This window comes from Bactrocera oleae, chromosome 2 (genome assembly GCF_042242935.1).
Source record: "Bactrocera oleae isolate idBacOlea1 chromosome 2, idBacOlea1, whole genome shotgun sequence".
NCBI lineage: Eukaryota > Metazoa > Arthropoda > Insecta > Diptera > Tephritidae > Bactrocera > Bactrocera oleae.
This window is the reverse complement of record NC_091536.1, coordinates 50,894,775-50,903,152: the sequence shown is the minus strand read 5'-3', so window position 1 is coordinate 50,903,152 and position 8,378 is coordinate 50,894,775. Positions and strand designations below refer to the sequence as shown.

The 8,378-nt window shown below is 33.8% G+C and overlaps 1 long non-coding RNA gene across 5 annotated transcripts; it reads right to left on the bottom strand.

The window, feature by feature from the left end:
* Positions 1–1,363: 1,363 nt before the first annotated feature.
* Positions 1,364–7,850, bottom strand: LOC118681056 (uncharacterized). Of its 5 annotated transcripts, none has more exons than XR_004976668.2 (3): positions 7,656–7,850; positions 3,954–4,033; positions 1,364–3,483 (listed from the first exon to the last, which is right to left on the bottom strand). It is a non-coding gene; the product is annotated as an uncharacterized lncRNA (long non-coding RNA). The 5 variants fall into 5 exon arrangements; XR_004976669.2 differs by lacking the exon at positions 7,656–7,850 and adding an exon at positions 7,343–7,641; XR_004976667.2 differs by lacking the exon at positions 7,656–7,850 and adding an exon at positions 6,947–7,329.
* Positions 7,851–8,378: the final 528 nt, after the last annotated feature.

Genomic DNA, 8,378 nt, shown 5'->3' with positions numbered 1-8,378 from the left:
TAAGGCCCTAAGTTTAAACAGTTCTCCTCGGTGTACGATGGAGACAACTGCTGTGAGTAGTACCTTACTCTGGTTTTCGCTGTGTAGCATTTCGGGATTTGAGCCTGCAACTAAACCAGTGGCTCTTTTCATATTTCCGCTGTTTGGGGCTGAGCTGGAAAAACGATTTATATGAAGCATTAAATGATGTCGTTTATGACACCAAACGCAATGAAATTTGCTTTCGCATTCTTTGCTTGTATGCGCATGTGACAGGCAGTTAGTACAAAGTCTTTTTGTTTATACAAAATTGTTTCGATCGATATTAAATTTCTTGAATTTCTCGCAAAATTTCAGCATATGCCGTCCTGTGCATTTGTAGTTCGCATGACGTTTGTTTGTACTGTTCGGATGTGAACGTTTGCTATTTGAAGAAGCTTCTATTTAAGTTGTTGTTGTTACTACCTTGGGGTCTATCGGATCACTATAGCATATACTTGTAGGTGCCATACAAACTAAAAAATCAAGTTCTTCTAAGGAATCTTGCGTAGGGTATTATAGCTTCGGTGTAACCGAATATATAATACCTTGTATCGATAGAACCGTCAAACAATTTGAAATAGTGGATTTTATTTTTATAAATTCTTCACTAGTTTCTTTTTGAATTTTAGGCAAGTGCATTAAGTTTTACTATTACGTGTGTACTGATTTAAATGAAGCAATAAAGTATAATTTAAACCGAATACTCGTTTACGTATATGATTACTATACTTAGTACTTATATACTTGCAAAATAAATTTGATTTTATTTTTATGTGATTGTAATTTTTTTTTATTAAAATCCGCACTTTTAATTAAACAATACTTTTATGTCCTTATGTTTAGGTATTTAAGTATGTATGTACGAGTATTTATGTTCCTATGCAATTGAGAGCTCGTTGAAGAGATCAATGCGCTTTGTATATGAGTATGCACGAATTGTTGGTGCATATGCATATGTTTTATATTCTTATGCAATTGATAGCTAGTAGAAGAAATCAATGCGCGTTTTTTTATGTACGCAATCCTGCTTGTGTTTTGTTTACCAAAGAGCAAGGGGTGTTGCTGGATGATATTAGCAACTCACATTTATTATGTCAGTACTGTACAATTTTTTTTGTTTATTAAAAATAAATAAATAACGAAGGAGTTTTCAAATATAATATACGTAAGTTATTATTAAGTTTAAAATAAAAATATATTTTTAGTTAATTTTTATTTTTATTTAGACATTTTTAAATTCCGAAATATTCATGAACTGGAGAAACACGAACAGCAGAGCTTTTGGAAGGAGCAAGCATGGAATTAAGTGAAAATTTCTTTTTATAATTTATTATTTATTTATATTTTTGTTACACTTTTTTTTATATTAATGTATATTATGATAACTATTTTAATTTAAAGTTTTGAATTTATTAATGAAATAAAAATGATATTATCTACTGCGCAAGGTATTTTTCACTTGTGATAGATTAACAGCCATAACTGACAAATTGCAGCTATAATAGCGTTTCAGTCATAATTGACAATTTTCAGCTATGATAGATTTATGGTCAGCAATGACTCAGAAAAAAACATGAGAGTTTGCAGATATATAGTACGTACGTACATACGTTTGTTTACATTAGTTTTTCCCCAAGGCTCTTAAGAAAATGATAGAAACTTTGTTCTGCGCGCTGACAAAATTTTTTCAGCTGTGACTGTCAGATGACTGTCACTGTTCTTGTAAGAAAGTAATTACTTGAATAATTTTCTTTTTTGGGTTTGTGAAATAATTGTGTTTGAAAACACAAAGGTAAGCCTAAAAGCACTTAATATGCAATCATTTATATAAGTATTTGGATTTATATATTATATTAAACTGGTTTAAATATCAGCGGAATTTCGATTTCGATATTTATATCAGTTTGGTGCCGTTTTGTATGTTGGTAAAAACGGATTTCTTGTTACAACTCCGGTTTTTTGGGTTAGTTTGTTAAACCCTTTCGTATTTCTTATTTTTTTTTTTAGTTACTGCACTTTTCCATTACATAATATACTTAAATCTATGTTTGTATGTAAGTATATATATTAATATTAATTTCGTGTGTCAGAAATCTTTTTTTTTTTACCGCAGCTTAATTAATAACTAGGGTCGCCAGTGTTCGAAATTCGACAAATAGAAAATACAATTTATTAACAATGCTAATAGTAATTGAATTTTATTTCTTATTTGAACAAAATGTGAACAACATTTAAAGAAAGTTGTAGAAACCAATTTACAAAAATTAATTTAAAAAAAAAAAATTTTAAATTATAATTCTTTCTCGTGCATCATAATTTGTACTGTTTCTCGTTTTGGCTTGATTAATTCTTGAATGAACAATCGAACTAAATCGACCATTTTGAATTTGCCATCACATGTGGCCACGTATGCACCTGCGAAACGATGTCCAAATAATTAGTATAAAATATTGATGAATTGCTTGAATGAAATATCGATGAAGTTTTGAACTGATGCTCCATTTTGAAATCTTTTCAACAAAGAAATTATTTTGTCTTCTGCTGCGTACATTTGTTCTTCAGGTGATATCGGAAAGTAATGGCATAGGAATCCAGAATTTCGTAGAGCAACACCTTCTTCTGAAGAACTTTTTTTCCAAATTAACATTTTGACGCAATTTATCACGTTGATCCTTTGATTGATCGCTTTCAATCTTCAATTGATCGCAGTTATTATTCAATAATGAGGTCACAATTCGCATTGTGCACCATATATGTACATATGTATTTGCAACTTATACAGAATAGCGATGAAACGTACTTCTTCTCCTTTCCAACTGTATAAATTTTCTCCATATATATATGTATATTGTCTCCGGCACACAGTCAAAAAGGGAACACAAACACACTTTTTTGTTAGCGTAATTATGTAAGTTAACGTTGTTAACACTCAAAAGCTTGAACTATACGTTTCCCACGATACTGAAGCGCACCAACAACAACAATACGTATAAAACGCTGATGCCATGTCTGCCTGGCCGGATCAACGTAACAATAGCCAGTACACGCGCATCCATTCGGCCAATTCAGCAATAAGTCACCTGTGCCCGCAACGTGATGCAGAAGTTTAATGTTAAGAAGTTAATATTGTAAAATTAGTCTAAGTTTTACTTTGGTTCAATAAAGACGGCTTCGTAACTTAAAATATAATAACTGGCGCCAAAATGCCAGTCGCGATCGCCGTAAAAAAATTTAAATGTAGTGCCAATATCGGTACCGCGACAACGCAACCCACACCAACAACTCCTCAAGTAGCAGCAACAACGGTGACAACAACAGCTCCTCAAGTAGCAGCAACAGTGCAGTTTCCTGTGACAGCAGAACGCACTAACGCAAAGAGTGCGAAAAAAGAGTGGACCTTAGTAGTGGAAAACAAACAGGATGATCCACTCCGCCGCGGGATGATCTTACTGTAAGCATAGACTAAGATATCATAAAAAAACAATAATAGAAAACATATTCAGTTATAGAAGTAAGCGAAAGAAAATAGGAAAATATCGTGAAAATAAAGTTTATAGAAGTTTCTCGAAAAACGAAATAGTAATAGAGATAAAAAAGTAAAAGTGGGAAAAAAAGAGAAAAGAAAAAGTGAAATATTCAAATTAAAATTAATAAAAACGGAAAATATCAAATTTAACATAAAAAGAAAAACATTTCATAGAAGATATATATATAAAATAAAAAATATATACTTGTAGAAAAGAAAAGCTAAATATACCAATTAAAATTAACGAAAGGGAATAATATTCAATTTTGAAAATAATTATTCATTAGAAACTATATGAAAAAAGAAAAAAAAAAAGATTAATTATTAAAATAATATATAATAATAAGTAACTATTAAAGGCTTGTACAGCCAATAATTAAATAAAAGCAAGGCCGCGATTCAGCACCTTTAAGGGGGACCCTCCGGCTTTATAACACAAAACAACTCTGCGATTCACCACCAAAGAGACCCTCCAGAGATTGATCACTTAAATTAGTTAGAAAAAGTAAAGAAAAAAAAAGAATAACTTAAATTAATTGATTTCATTTAAGTTAGACCATTAAAACAAAAATGCAAAATCAAAACATTATTACAAGTAGACCACCCGTTTTAAATCCAAACGTTCCCCCTCCACGAAACCTAAATGTTTCCCCTCCACAAAACACCAATACGACTCCCAAACTAGAAGCCCTTATCAGTAGAATTGTTAAGGAAATTGTAGTTTGAGAGATTATAGCGAATAACCCAAATAGCATACTGACTAACGCAATTGACCAGACTATTGACCCAAAATACCGTGGACGATTAGACGATCTTGACAAAATACCCGACATTATACGAAGCCTGCGAGAATTCTCTGGCAACCCTGGCGAATTTAACTCGTGGAGAAAAAGTGTAGACCGCATGCTTAAGATCTACGAAGGCATCAGAGGTACCCCAAAGTACTTCGGTATCTTAAGCGTTATTAGAAATAAAATTGTAGGCAACGCCGACGTTGTCCTAGAATCGTATAATACTCCACTTGACTGGAAAGCTATCTCACACTGCCTAACAATCCATTACGCGGTAGTACAGGGACGGAAAACTATCCCAGAGTTTTACCAAGAACTTTACAATCACCTTTCTCTCATTCTCAATAATTTATCGAGTCTTGAAATGGGTCCCGAAGCCCTTCACCTTTTAACACAAACCTATAGGAACAAAGCTTTAGATACAATTATAAAAGGACTCAATGGAGATTTTCCTAAACTCCTAGGAATAAAGGAGCCAATAGACCTACCACAAGCCCTTCATCTCTGTTTAAAATTGGAGAATCAAGGATAGAGAGCACAATACATATATAACAACCAAAACTCAAGCCGTAAAACTTATTAACCTCCCATACCTCCAAGGAAACCGCAGTTTCTAAAACAACCATTTTATCCACAACACAAAATTACTTCAAGAGACAACTTATCGGCCAAAACCAATACGGTAGACCACAATACCAACAGTATCAACAAAATTTTCAACCACCAAGATCTCACGGACCAAAACCACAGCCCAAGTCAATTCCAATGGATATAGACCATTCGCAACAAACAAGAGCAGTCAACTACCCGAACAAATTTCAACGAATCAACTATATTGCACAAGATACTAACGAATATAATAAAGACTACGAAGAAGATACCACCCAATATGAGGAAATGCAACCATGGAAAGAATACAACAACTAATATATGAGAAAAGAGCAGGACAATCCAGGAAATAATTTTAATGGATTCGTAGACGTTCATTTTTTAGACTAACCTCCTCATCGCTACCTTACTTCGAGTGTAGGACGAGCGATGGAAATATATTAAAATTTCTAATAGATACCGGTTCAAATAAGAATTACATTCCAACTTCATTAGTAAAAAACCCCAAACCCAATGAAAAAATGTTTTTCACAAAATCAGTAGGTGGCAATATCGAAATATCACAACACACCGAACTCAACCTTTTCGGACTCAAGGAAGAAAAACACAAATTTTTTATCTTACCCACACTTAAATCCTTTCACGCAATTCTTGGCAACGATAGCCTAAAACAGCTAAACGCAGTTATATACACATCAGACGACAAAGCAGCAAATATCCAAATCAGTTTGACATGAACAACGACAGTAGTAGCAGAAATAAAAACAACAACAGATAGGCCAGTTTATTCAAAATACTACCCCTACCCAATGGCAATTAAGGCCGAAGTTGAAAAACAAATCAAAGAATTGGTAGATCAAGGCATAATCAGACACTCAAGATCACCTTACAACTTACCAATCTGGATATACCAAAGAAACTCGATGCATCAGAGGAGAAAAAATACAGAATGGTAATAGGCTACCGTAAACTAAACAGTGTAACAACACCAGACAAATACCCCATCCCAGAAATAAATGAAGTACTCACCCAACTTGGGAAAAACAAATTCTTCACAGTGTTAGACCTTAAAAGCGGTTTTCACCAGATACCCCTAAATGAAAAGAATATTCAAAAAACAGCATTTTCGATTAACAACGCTAAATACGAATATACCCGTTTACCATTTGGCTTAAAAAACGCACCCGCTATATTTCAAAGGACTAGACGACATACTTAGAGAACACATAGGGACAAAATGTTACGTTTACAATGACGATATAATAATTTTTGGACAAGACGAAGAAACACGTCTTCGCAATATAGAAACTATATTTCACACACTACAAACAGCTAATATGGTAGTACAGTTAAATAAATGCTAATTTTTAAAATCAGAAGTTGAGTATTTAGTTGAGTTTCCACTCAAGGATTAAAAACTAACCCACTAAAAATAGCTACAATCCGTGAATTTCCGATTCCAAAAACGTTAAAAGAACTTAGGTCATTCTTGGGAATGTCTGGCTTTTACAGACATTTCTTTAAGGATTACGCCAAACTCGCGAAACCCCTAACTCTTCTTTTGAGAGGGGAAGAGGGACGAATGTCCAAAAATATGTCAGCCAAAATAGCAGTAACACTAAACAAATAAGCAATAGAAGCATTCAACAAAATCAATAATTCACTTACTTCAAACGAAGTAATGTTAGAATTCCCTAACTTCAACAAAGAATTTCACCTAACAACCGACGCCTCTACATATGCAATAGGTGCAATACTGAAATAGGACGGCAAACCAATAACTTTTATATCACGAACACTGACGAAAACAGAAGAACACTACGCGATGAATGAAAAAGAAATGCTAGCAATAATATGGTCATTAAAATCATTACGGAATTACTTATACGGCTAAACCGCAGGCAAAATATTTACAGATCACCAGCCATTTACATATGCCCTCAATAACAAAAACACCAATACTAAATTAAAATGATGGAAAAATATTTCTCAATCTTACAGTCACCAATGCAATAAAAACGGAAGACAACATCTTAGGAAAAATCCAAAATATCTACTCACACTACTATCTACTTTAGCAGATATAGAGTAAAATACACGCGAAAAATAGTAAAAGATCTAACAAATGAATCAGAACAAGAAACGGAAATTATAATAGAACATAACAGAGCACATAGGAATGCGATTGAGAACAAAATTCAACTACTTGAAAAATACTATTTCCCTCAGATGAACGCGAAAATTAAGAATATCAAAAAACAATGTAAAATTGTCGAGAAAATAAATATCAGAGACACCCGGCAAAACCAATATTGAAAGCTTCCCCAATCCCAGAATATCCAGGCCAAATCGTTTACATTGATCTGTATCACACTAATAACAAAGTTATACTTACAGCAATAGATAAATTTTCTAAATATGCTCAGGCAAAGATAGGGAAGTCCAGAGCTTCAGAAGATATAAAATTACCCCTGCAGGAACTCCTCACAATGTTTTGCATACCCGTAAACATAGCAATAAATAATGAAAAATCTCTTAGTGCAGCCCCAATAAAATTCATGCTAGAAAACCAATATGGAATTCAGATATACAAAACACCCCCCTACACTAGTACCGTAATGGACAAATAGAACGATTTCACAGTACATTAACAGAAATAATGCGCTGTATAAAAAGCAAAAACCCCCATAATTCATTTGAAGATTTACTTTTCAGAGCCATTCACAAATATAACAATTCGATTCATTCAACCATCAATAAAAAACCCGTAGAAGCCTTTTTCGGACGAAGAGTTACCATTAACCCAGTACAAGTAGAAAAAGACAGACTAGACAACATTAACCCTTATGTTAGTAACCAACTATACCGACGTCTTTTATCAACCGAGTCCTGGGGTACCTACCCTAAAAAATTATTTCTTCAAATATTAATAGTCAGTGACAATTTAAAGAAAAAAAACAACGTAGAATCGTGGATGACATCTGAAACCTAGTTGGGACACCCATGGTAGTCGGCCAGCTTTTATTGTTCGCAGCCGAGCAGATGCCGTTTGAGAGAGAAAAAAAACTCAAGGTTATTTCTTTGTTTTCTATCGGGCACTAGATTCGAGCATTTTTTATTGAGTAACAGATTTTTGGTGGGATCGTGTTTCATTTGGTGTTCTCTTGACAGTGAAAGATAAAGCTATGGAACAATTATCGAGAGCTGACTATGCTTGGTAAGTAAACGTTATATATATTTAATGGTTGCTGCTGCTAGCACGTCTGATCAGCTCGGTGTCCGTGAGAAAAGGGAAGAATTGCAGGATGAAGGAAAATGGGGTTGCTCATGACTTTAAATACAAAAATGTAGGAAAGGGTTGCCGGTCGGTAGTGTTGTGCATTTTGACGTTTAGTGTCGGTAGTGTATGATGTTGTCACAGTATCCCCCTC